At 35.9% G+C, this 12278-nt stretch overlaps 1 protein-coding gene and 1 pseudogene across 1 annotated transcript in view; one reads left to right on the top strand and one right to left on the bottom strand.

Moving 5' to 3' along the window:
- LRP1B (LDL receptor related protein 1B) overlaps window positions 1–12278 on the bottom strand; it is a 2013404-nt gene that overhangs the window by 948375 nt on the left and 1052751 nt on the right. The gene's annotated exons all lie outside the window — the stretch shown is intronic.
- On the top strand, window positions 7484–8291 carry LOC123950959 (annotated as a pseudogene).

Below are 12278 nucleotides of genomic sequence, written 5' to 3'. Positions count from 1 at the left end.
GAGATCACAAGTAGGCAGAGAGGCAGGCAGAGAGGAAGGAAGCAGGCTCTCTGCCTGGGATCATGACCTGAGCCGAAGGCAGAGGCTTTAACCCACTGAGCCACCCAGGCGCCCCACCCCTACATTTTCTTATTTGAAATAAAGAAAAAGGAGAGGAAGAAGTTTGAGTAGGAAACAGATACATATCCTAGTTATTTGGCAAATCTCATGTGTCATGTCTCAGTCGGGATTAGTCCTAAAACTAATAGAGTAAATTCTTAGCTCTTTTAAGAAGGAAATGACAAACAAACAAAAAACAAACAAACAAACAAAAACCTTCTTTTTTTAACAGAAAATAACTGGACGAGAGAAAAAGAGGAAGGGAGAGGGAGGGAGGAATGGAGGGGCAGAAGGACAGAGGGATAGAGAAAGCAATTAAAGCACATTTATTCATTAGTTAATTTAGTTTTCCATTTAAAGTCTCGCTTTTTAGAAATGAAACAAAAATTTCATAAAATATGAAATGAAAGCATAAATAGATGTTGGTAGCAAAGAAAGAGCTAAACTGGTCAGTAAGATAATATATAGCTTGGTGATCTCACCCAATTTAAGAACATGTATGTATCGTTCTTGTCTGATTTCTAAGGTCACTGATACCTGTTCATAAATGTCTATTTTACTTGTTTTTTCTCTTTTCCATTCCCTTCCTTCTTTCTCCCTCTGTGCCTGGGATAATTATAATAGCTGGAAGTTCTTCTTCCTCTTCTCCCTTCGGGTATATGAAATCTCAGGTCAATTCTACAACGTCTAACAGTTAACTGGGAAGCACCACATTATCTCACTCAGCTTCTTTGTGTATTTTGTGGTTTTTATATACCAAAATGATATACTGCTCACAAAAGTTGTAGTTGAACGCTTTTAAGAAACTCAAACAAATAGAAGACAGAATATAGTATTTCTCTGTCCTTTAAGGTATCTAGCTTGTTAATTTCTCCTTGTGAAGCTGTTCTATGATATTCCACTTTCCTTTAGTTTTTATACCCAGTTTTATAATTCCAAGACCATCCTTTTCATTGCATTAAAACATTACTTTGTGATAACACTTACCTACTTCTATGCCTTTTAGCTTATCTAATGATCCCAGCTTATCTAATTTTCATATTGTTTAGCCTGGGATGAAGAAACCCTATTACATGATTGAAGAGGTGAAGGGACAAATGAAAAAGACAGGAACAAATACCTGAAAGAACCAATTAAAAGGCACAAAATGTACCTATCAACCTTATATTGAGCTACACTTCTCCATATCTTGCAGGACATTTAAAAACAGCTCTGCTAATTTAATACATAGGGAAAGTGCCCATGTTGTTTCTATTTTTATTGCTAGACACATTTTCAGAAGGGTTGTAGGGAGGGATTGTATACATATATACAGGATTACAAAATCAGTAGTATTTGTTTTCTGCACCACTAATCTTTCACTTCTCCCTTTCTGGGTTCTAAGTCTACTGAGCTGGAAAATCAAAATATATTTGTCATGATCACCAGCTGGGTGCTTGAGAAAATAACAAAATTAGGGATATGGAAAGGAAAAGGGGAAATGATTTTTTAAGAAATAAAATAGCAGTGAAAGAAATATATTTAAATCAAAGTATCTAGAGAATGAGAAAGCATGAAAAACATGTGAATGCCCGGGTGAATAATCTTCCTTGAAGAAAACCCAATTAGCTTAAAAGTTATGAAAAGGAATGAAAATACCTGAACAATTATGTTATAAGCAAATTGCTACACGGACCTCCTCAAACCAGCAGGGTTTGAAGACTAAAGAGTCATGGCTCATTTCTCTTTCCTCTTCCTTGAAAATGTTATGTATTGAGACTAGGACATAAGCACAGTTACAGCAGTGCATAGATGGTTAACAAGGAGAGGTGAGCCTATGCATGGGAAGGTTATTCTAGAAGCTTGAAATATCTAGATGGAAAAAAAACACAGAAGGAGAAGGAAGGAAGTGCACTTCAAAACTCATGGCTTATATTGCTGGTCATTATTTTGTTCTTGGCTTAGGTCTTCTTTTTGTGGACATTCTTTTATTCTGAAGCCAGAATTGTGCTTTAACTTATCTATTACTTTCTCCACTGATTTGTGCTTGCACAATGAGGACATACACTTTTTTTTTTCCTGATTTCTAACTATGAACTGGCTCCTGTGTAACAACCCAGGGATACTGTGTCCTGCACTGATATTGTGTCTAGTACATAGGATATACCTAATAAATAAGAGAACCCCATTCCATGTATGTGAAGGAAAAAAAAAATAGAACAGTGAAGCTAGTTGAATACTGATGTATATATAGAAATGTTCTCTATGAACTTTATCACTGTTTAGGTCAGGAATCTCTATAAGAAGATCAAGTTTCACAAACCTAGGCTCTAAGCCGGTAAGATTCTGCCCATACCTTTTTTCGGACCCTATCTGAATCCAGGAAAACCCTCTACTAAGCATTTAAAATGCAATGTCTGTCATCAATAAAATTCTTGGCACTTTCAGCCTCCGCACATTCATTTCAGCATTTTCATTCTGCCTGAAACCTGATTCTCCCTTGAGGACAGTGCCTTGAGGACACTCCCCTGAGCTTTTCCAACTGATAGCTGTTTTCTATTCACACCCTTCTTCTCCTGCTTACTATTTGAGTCTGGAGGTTTTGAAGCTCACTGCATTTTCCAGGTAATTTTCCCTTTTCCATCCCTGAAAGCACCTGCCCTTTGATCCTGGGTCCTCTGATGACATTATTCATTTACTCATTGTGTTTCTTTCCTGACTCAGGTCAGGAATGTCCTTGAAATTTCTTATTCCATCCTTACCAGTTGTCCAAAGTAACTCCTGCTTAATGCTTTATGATTTTAACACAAATGAAGATGATTTTTCCAATATGCTAAGCTCTTGGATCCTTGGCTTTTTCTCCTCAAATTATCATGTTCTCCCTCATACCTCAGTCAGCCACACTCATGATTATAGTCTAAACTTGCCATTACCAAAATATGTAATTTCTCTACACTTTTAATTTCCAGTATCCCATTCCTTGAATAGAATTTCTCATCCTTCCACCTCACTTACTTTAGTACCTTACCCCACAAGCCTTTAACCCTTTAGATCATTAATCCATTTTCAGCTGTCCTGCCCTTACCTCCCCTGTGTCCTTTCTTCCTTTTATAACCAGTTTAAATCCTATGACAATCATTTATTTAATCCACTGAATACACCCTCAACTTCTGTTTCTGTTTGTGTTTCAGTAGTGCAACTCTATACCTGTACCCACACAGGTGAATATGGTTGGAAGGAAAAAAAAAAAAAACCCTCCAAAATCATGCTAAATAGTACAGGCTAGCAAAATATGCCACTCCAAATTATGCCACTTTGGCATAAGGTTATTTTGAGCTGAAGCCTATTAAGAATAAATAGAAACAAGGAAATTTCTCTGCCTTCTTCCTGTTTGCCTAGAACCTGGAGCTAAATTTGCAAAGGTGTCTACCTGCCCTTCTCTACTGGGAAGGACAAAATTTAATCCCAGGAGACTTTAGAACTTTATCAGCCCTGGGAGAGATGGCACCAGAGGACTCTACATAACAAACTTTACTAACTAGCTCTTATCTTGTATTAGTTACCATATATTTGCCTTCCTACAATATGCTGCCTCTGAGACTCAAGGTCTTTTACTTTGTCTTATCACTTCCCTAAAAATGCATTGTTTTATTGCTAAAATGTTATATAAGCCCCAGTTGTTGTTGTTTTTAACTAATTAATATATTTGACAGAGAGAGCACAAGCAGGGGTGGTGGCAGGCAGGCAGAGAGGGAGAAGCAGGCTTCCCACTGAGGAGGGAGTCTGACGTGGGGCTCGATCCCAGGACCCTGGGATCATGACCTGACCCATAGGCAGATGCTTAACTGACTGAACCACCCAGGCACACCGCAACCCCAGCTTTTAACCAACCTGCAGTTATTCGTCACTGAGTTCCTCTCATGTGTATATGAGACATACACGTTAATAAACTTCTGTTTTTCTGTTGTTAATCTGTCTTTTGTCATAGAGCCCCAAACACCTTTAAGGGTAGACGGAAAAAGTATTTTTTTTCCTTCCTAATAGTCTCATTTTTACATCTATGATCATAATCTCAGGAACGACAGCAATTATATTTCTTTGGTTACTTTCTCCTACTTGTGCAGATCAGTGCTATTTAAAACATCGCCCCTGGCCTATAGACAGCACATGAAAGATTTGCTAACCGAGTATAAGATACGTACTAGAGTTAAAAGAAAACATTTGGGATATTTTGTAGCAATTTGGTCATCAACTAGACCCCCAAGACCTGACCTTTATTGCCCACCTGCTTGTACTCCCTGAACTTTGTCCCACATTTTTCCTTACACTGTTTTTTCTAGTTTATCTCCTACTCAGGAAGATGGAAAGCAAAATTGCCCCTCTCCCTTCAAGTGATAACAAATTGCCTTGACAGACCTTCAGTTAGAGCAGACCACCCAGACCAGTTGGAGCTTAACCCCTGACTGATGCCTGCCCAGAACGACCACGGAGTGACCACTGGAAGAACGGATGAACACCTTTACCTCATTATAAAACTAAAATCTAAGCCCAAGGAGGAATGCTAGCCTCATTTACATAATATACAATATACATATAAACATGTTTCCTTAAGGCACATGCATGACCATATGTCCACCTCTACATACTATGAAAAGGCTTCTCTATCTAAATATTCACCCTAACCCTAAATGAAAGGATTCCCTTACTCCAGGAGTCATGGCTTCGGAAGCCATTCCCTGTGATCTCATTTGCTGCAAATAAAATTTTCTTTGTACGACCACTCAACCTAGTGTAGTTTCTGATTCATCAAGGAGTGAACTCACATCAATTTGGTTACAATTTGACAGTAATTTTATGTCTGATTAATATTTTTAATTGGATTTGTATTTAATATCTATTTATGTTTTAATTTTTTGAATAATTTTATTGTAGTTTTCAAAAGTATGTCACCATGTATTAGAAATCAAAACAAACAAAAAAAGAATCTAGTCCTCCATCACAGGTAATTTGAGATATATTACCTCAGATTTCTATTTGATACCCCTCTGTCTCAAACCTCTATTGTTTCACTTCCTATACTTGCTCCCAGTTTCTTATTTTGCAAAGTAAATAGAAGCAATTTGAAGTAGATTTCTACCACCACCAGATCTACTCATCTACCTGTATCTATATTCACAGTTTACTTTTGTGTTACGATGCTTGAACTATCTGTCACTGGGAGAGTACAACTCCCCCATTGTGTACAGGAACCTCTATCTTCTGGTCTGCTCTCTGACATGGTGCCAGCAGGACCTCTATTTCTTGCCTATATCATTTTGAATCATCACACGTCACAGGATTTTTCCTAGCAATGTGTCCATATATCACTATTTCTTCACTTTAAAAAAAAATAGTAGGTTCTCAGGGCGCCTGGGTGGCTCAGTGGGTTAAGCCGCTGCCTTCGGCTCAGGTCATGATCTCAGGGTCCTGGGATCAAGTCCCGTATTGGTCTCTCTGCTCAGCAGGGAGCCTGCTTCCCTCTCTCTCTCTCTGCCTGCCTCTCTGTCTACTTGTGATCTCTCTCTGTCAAATAAATAAATAAAATCTTTAAAAAAAAATAGTAGGTTCTCTTTTTTCCATTTTTTTCCAGCTTACACTATTTCTCTCCTTTCTTCTCCTTCCCTATTATGGCAATAACCCACAAAATACTTATTTGAATTTATTGTCAACAATTTCCTTCCTCTCACTCATTCTTTCTTGAAGTCATTCCATTCATGCTCTACCTAATCTGTTCCCCAAATTTATGTTACTGATCTCAGTCTTTTCTCTCCCTCATTTACTCAACACTAGACATACTGTTCTGCCCAGGCACGCTGTTCCTCAAACATGCCAACTTTCTCCTGGTTTCAGAACCTTAGATTTACTTCCTGGTCTTGGCTGTTTTTGATAGCTGCATTGTTAGCTCCTTCTTTTCCTTCAGTTCTTAACTCAGAGATCACTTTGTTATTGAGGGCCTTACTTAAACCTACAGCAGCCCTTCAAACACACTCTATCCCCCTATACAAAATTATTTTTCCTATAACAATCATCACTTTATTTCATATTATATAATTACTGTTTCTGTCACTGCTACTGTTGCTATTGTTCGGTGGGTGTTACTATTATTATCATCATCACAGTCATTATCATTATCTGCATCCTCTCCTTTCAGAATGTAAAGTCCGTAAGGCAAGAAATTGTTATTTGTTGTATTCATTGCACATACACAGCAGCTATTTGAGGGAAAAAATTACGAAGCAAAACAGGACTATAAGCAAAACAGGCCTATAAAGATGCTTTAACAAAATACAATAGCCAACATTATATATTGATGAACAAAATCAACTTCTATTAAAATCAGGAATTAAACAAGGATGCCTGTTACCACTACAAAAACAACAATGTTCTATTATTTCTAATTACTTCAGTAAGTGCCTAAAAGTATAAATATTGAAAAAGAAGACATAAAAATATGTTTATATGCAATCATAAAAGGATACTTGAATTAATAGATGATTCAGTAAGATGCTTGAGAACATGATAAATTTACAAAGTCTATACTTTTCCTACACATTAAAGTAATTGGAAACAGAAGTGAAGAGTGTCTCAAACACCAATAGTATCTCAACTATAAGAAAGAATAGATGAAGAACAAAGCAAGCCACAAATACATACACGTACACACACAATTCCCACAGTTTCATTGAGTAGCTTGAAATAACCCCTGAATAAATGGAGAAACAATCATGGGGAAGAAAAACAATAACAAGGTGTTATTGTTAAAAGTGAATTGTTTCACAAATTAATAGACATATTTAATGCAACTCCAAAAAAGATCACTAGTTGGATTTGATTGAATACTACTTTTTATAGGTCAGAATGACAAATAGATAAGTAGGAAATTATAAAGATCTTTTGAAAAGTTTACTGAGGAAGAATTTTTAAAGCTAGATATTAAAGCTTACTGTGAGGCCCATATTCATAACTGTACAATGGAAACACTCATATTAAAGATAAAAGATGTCTACTATCATTACTGTTATTTAACATTTTTGAGGTGGTAAACGCTAATGCAATTTAAAAAGAGAACAAAATGATAGTCATAGCACTGGCTATAAATCTGTAAAATTATAATTTTTTCATTTATTTTCAATTATTTTATATTTAGATAATCCAAGAGACTCTAAAAACTTTTAAAAATAAGATAATTCAAAAAAGAAAGCAGGCACAAAGTTAATCTACTAAAGGCAATATCCTTCCAATATACAAATAATAAAAAGTTAGAAAATTTACTATGTAATAACAGGAAAATGATAAAATGTTTTTTTAAGAGGGGGAGAAAGCTGATTCTGAAGTTCATACAGTTGCTTTCTCTCTCTTCCAGCCATTCAAGATGCCAAAAGGAAAGAAGGCTATGGAGAAGAAGACGGCCATGGCTCCTGATGTTGTCAAGAAGCAAGAGGCCAAGAAGGAGGCCAGTCCCTTGTTTGAGAAAAGGCCCAAGAATTTTGGCATAGGAGAGGACATTCAGCCTAAGAAGGACCTCACCAGATTTGTCAAATGGCTTGCTATCTGGCTGCAGTGGCAAAGAGCTATTTTCTCTGTACACATCTACAAGTGCCTCCCATAATAAACCAGTTCACCCAGGTCTTGGATTGCCAAACAGCTACTCAAGTGCTTAAGCTGGCCCACAAACATGGACCAGAGACCAAGCAAGAGAAAAAGCAGAGATTGTTGCCCCAGGTTAAGAAGAAAGCTTCTGGCAAAGGGCATGTCCCCACTAAGAGGGTACCTGTCTTTTGAGCTGGGGTTAGTTAATACTGTTACCACCCTGGTGGAAAACAAGAAAGCTCAGGTGGTAGTGATTGCACATGATGCGGATCCCCTTAAGCTGATTGTCTTCCTGCATGTTCTGTGTCTTAAGGTGATGGTTCCCTGCTGCATTATCAATGGGAAGGCCAAGCCGGGGTGTCTGGTCCCCAGGAAGTCCTGCGCTGTGTCATCTTTACACAGTTCAACCTGGAAGACAAAAAAGCTCTGGCCAGCTGATAGAAGCTATCAGGACCAGTTGTAATGACAGATATGATGAGATCCATTGTCACTGGGGAGGCAACAACCTGGGTCCAAAGTTGGCGGCTCACCTTGCCAAGCTGGAAAAGGCAAAGGCTAAGGAACTGGCCACCAAACTGGGCTAAGTGTGAGCTGTTGAATTTTCTGTACATAAATGTAATAAAAAATTCTCTTCAAAAAAAATAAATAAATAAAGTTCATCTGGTTAAATAAACAAGCTATAATCAACAAAGATATTCCATAAACATTTTGGGAAAAGATGACAGAATTATTATGCACTAGACCTAATAGTTTTTAATATTTATTTTAAAGCTATAGTGATAAAAGGAAATGGATACAGAATTTAATGATACAGAATGATCTATTAAAGTACTAGAAAAAGATGGAATAATTTAAAAAATAAAAACATTGTCATCAAGAGGCTTTATTTTTATTTTGAAACTAACTAGAAAGGCCATTTTTTAAATAAATTCAAGAACTTAAAAAACAAATTTAGAAGAAAAAAAAATCACAATTAACAGCCAAATGCCTGAGAAATAGTTACAACTCATACAACATATACCCATTTATTTAACACTTTAATAGAACAAATTAACAAACACAACAGTAGAAAAATGGGCAAATGTCAGTGATTGTTAAACTTATGAAAGGTTGTTTACTTTTTTAATCACGAACAGAATGTAAATAAAAATTATATTTAATACTATTTACACTTAGCAGATTAATAAGATCACAGTTATTTACACAGAGATCTGACATGAGTATAGGTAAACAAATACTCCCATGCAATGTTTTTAAAGTGTTAATTATTCCAACCTCTACAGAGAACTATTTGGCAATGTATATTAAATTTAAAAAGTGAATAAATTTTATGTCACTATTCCCACATCTGAGAAATTATCCATTTACAGTTGCATCACAATTAATAAAATATCTAGGAACAAAATTAACCAAAGAGGTGAAAGACTTGTGCTCTGAAAACTATAAGATGTTGATAAAAGAGACTGAAGATGACACAAACAAATGGAAAGAGGTAGCATGTTCATGGACTGAAAGAATTAATAATGTTAAAATGTTCATACTACATAAATAATTCTATAGATTCAATGCAATTCCTAATAGTATTTTTCACAGACCTGTAACAAATAATCATCAAAATTGTAGGAAACCACAACAGACCTCAAATAGCCGAAGCAATCTTGAGAAAGAACAAAATTGGAGGTATCACAGTCCCAGACTTCAAGATATATTACAAAGCTATAGTAATCAAAATAGCAGGATAGAGAGCCTAGAAATAAATTCATGCTTATATGGTGAATCAATTTTCAATAAAGGAGACAAGAATATCCAATAAGGAAGAGATTGTTTTTTTCAATAAATGTTGTTGAGAAAACTACACAACTACACCTAAAAGAATTAAACTGTACCACTTTTTACATACAAAAAAACTCAAAAGGGACTAAGAGACCTAAATATGAAACTGAAACCACAAAACTCCTAAAAAACAAGACAAAACAAAAACAAACCAGGCAGTAATCTTTTGGATATTAGCCTTAGCAATATATTTATAGATGTGTCTTTTTAGGCAAAAGGAACAAAAACTAAAATAAACTATTGGGACAATATCAAAGTAAAAACTTTTGGCACAGCAAAGGAAACCAGCAACAAAACAAAAAGGCAACCCACTTAATGGGGGAATATATTTGCAAATAATATATCCCATACAATATCCATACATTAATATTCCAAATATGTAAAGGACTTATACAACCCTACACCCCCCAAAAAATAATAATAAACTGGTTAAAAATGGGCAGGGATCCCAAGTGGGTACCCCAACTGGCTCAGTTGATTGAGCATACAATTCTTGATTTGACTTAAGTCATGATCTCAGCATTGTGGGATCAAGCCTTGCATCAAGCACCTTGCTCAGTGGGGATTCTGTTTGGGGTTCTCGTCCTCTCCTTATGCCCCTCCCTCTGCTCAATCTCTCTCTCCCTCACATGAATAAATAATTCATTAGAGAAAAATGGGCAGAGGACCTGAGTAAACCTTTTTCCAAAGAAGACATACAGATGGCCAACACAACAAAAATGTTCCATATCACTAACCATCAAAAGCAAATCAAAAGTATAATGAAATATCACCTCACACCTGTCATATAGGCTAAAATCATAAGGAGAAGAAATAACAAGTTTTGGTGAGGATGTGGTAAAAAGGAAAACCTGTGTACTGTTGGAAGAAAGGCAAATCGGTGCAGCCACTATGGAAAACAGTATGGAGGTTCCTCAAAAAATTAAAAATAGAATACCCTATGATCTTAATTGCTCTACTGGGTATTTACCTAAAAATGAAAACACTAATTCAAAAAGATATATACACCCCTCTGTTTGTTGTAGCATTATTTGCAATAGCCAAGATATGGAACCAACCTAAGTATCATCTATAGGTGAATGAATAAAGAAGATGTGAGGGGTGTGTGTGTGTGTGTGTGTGTGTGTGTGTATACATACATACATAATATTAACCAGTCATAAAAATGAATGAAATCTTGCCATCTGTGATAACATGGATGGACCTAAAGGATATTATGCTAAATGAAATACAAAAATATGTCAGACAGAGAAAGACAAATACCATTGAATTTCACTCATTTGTGTAATCTAAATAAAATAAAATAAACAAAATAACTAAAAGCCAAACAGACTCCCAAACATAGAGAACAAACTGGTGTCTGCCAGAGGGGAGCTAGGTTGAAGGAAAGGTATTAAGAGGTACTTCCAGTTATAAGAAAAATAAGTCATGAAGATGAAAAGTACAGCATGGGGAATATAGTCAATAATATTGTAATAGTGTTGTATGGTGGCAAACGGTGACAATATTTATGGTGATGAGCACTGAATGATGTGTAGAACTATGTTGTACACCTGAAATTAACATAGCATTGTATGTCAACTACACTTTGTTAATTAAAAAACAAAACAGACTGAAGACCTCCAATAAATTAATCAATAATGATTCTATGTTGAATAACAAAATTACTCCACATATTCTATGAGGCAAAAAATGCACTCTGATGTGATCTTACACCAATAATCATTTTCAACAGCATGCCTTTATGATTAAAGTTACCTGTTTTTGCAGTTATCACTTTATATCAACTTCAAACCTGAGAATGTATACCCAGAGTAAAGTGATACATGAAGGTCCCTGATGCCACGGGAAAAATGCAAAAAGGTCTTGGGATAGATAATCCACATTTCAAATTATTCTCCCCAGAATCTCGTTCAGGCTATTTCCAAATTAAATGTATTTAACAATAGCAGCAATTTTTATGGCTACCTGTAATATTTCTCTCCTCACAATACTACATGTTTTTTTGATATATTGGTATCATCTGTTTTAATTTTCCCTCCTGTACAAAAACCCAGTTAAGGAAATATTCTAGCAAGAAGATTCAAACAACATTCAAAAGATGATGAGAGGGGCGCCTGGGTGGCTCAGTGGATTAAGCTGCTGCCTTCGGCTCAGGTCATGATCTCAGGGTCCTCGGATCGAGCCCCGCATCGGGCTCTCTGCTCCGCAGGGAGCCTGCTTTCTCCTCTCTCTCTGCCTGCCTCTCTGCCTACTTGTGAGCTCTCTGTCAAATAAATAAATAAAATCTTTTAAAAAAAAAAAGATGATGAGATCTGGAGATTCATTAGATGTGTAACATTAGGTAAATTTTCCATCTATTCAATTTTCCTATTTCTTTTACTGTAAAATGAGCATAGTACCTACCTCATAGGATTATTTTGAAGATTATAAGGAGCAATGTTTTTAAAGCAGGTAGAACTCTGTCTGGTTCATAATAAATATACCATAAATACCCAATTATACTTTTTTCTTACTGTGTAAATGCTCACTCCAAAGACATTGATAACTTATTATTCACTGCCTTAGCACCATAACAGATATGTAATATGCCCTTTTTATATGTGTATTGCATTCATGGTTAATGAGTGAATAGATGGATAATTTTACCAATACCCAGTGGTTTTAACTACTCACAGTTTGACTGTTTTTAAAACCTCAAATTCAGATACTTTTTCTAAAATCGAGTTCATATTCCT

This window comes from Meles meles, chromosome 9, assembly GCF_922984935.1.
Source record: "Meles meles chromosome 9, mMelMel3.1 paternal haplotype, whole genome shotgun sequence".
Lineage (NCBI taxonomy): Eukaryota > Metazoa > Chordata > Mammalia > Carnivora > Mustelidae > Meles > Meles meles.
The sequence above is the reverse complement of the archived record's forward strand: the minus strand, read 5'-3'. Positions and strand labels throughout refer to the sequence as shown.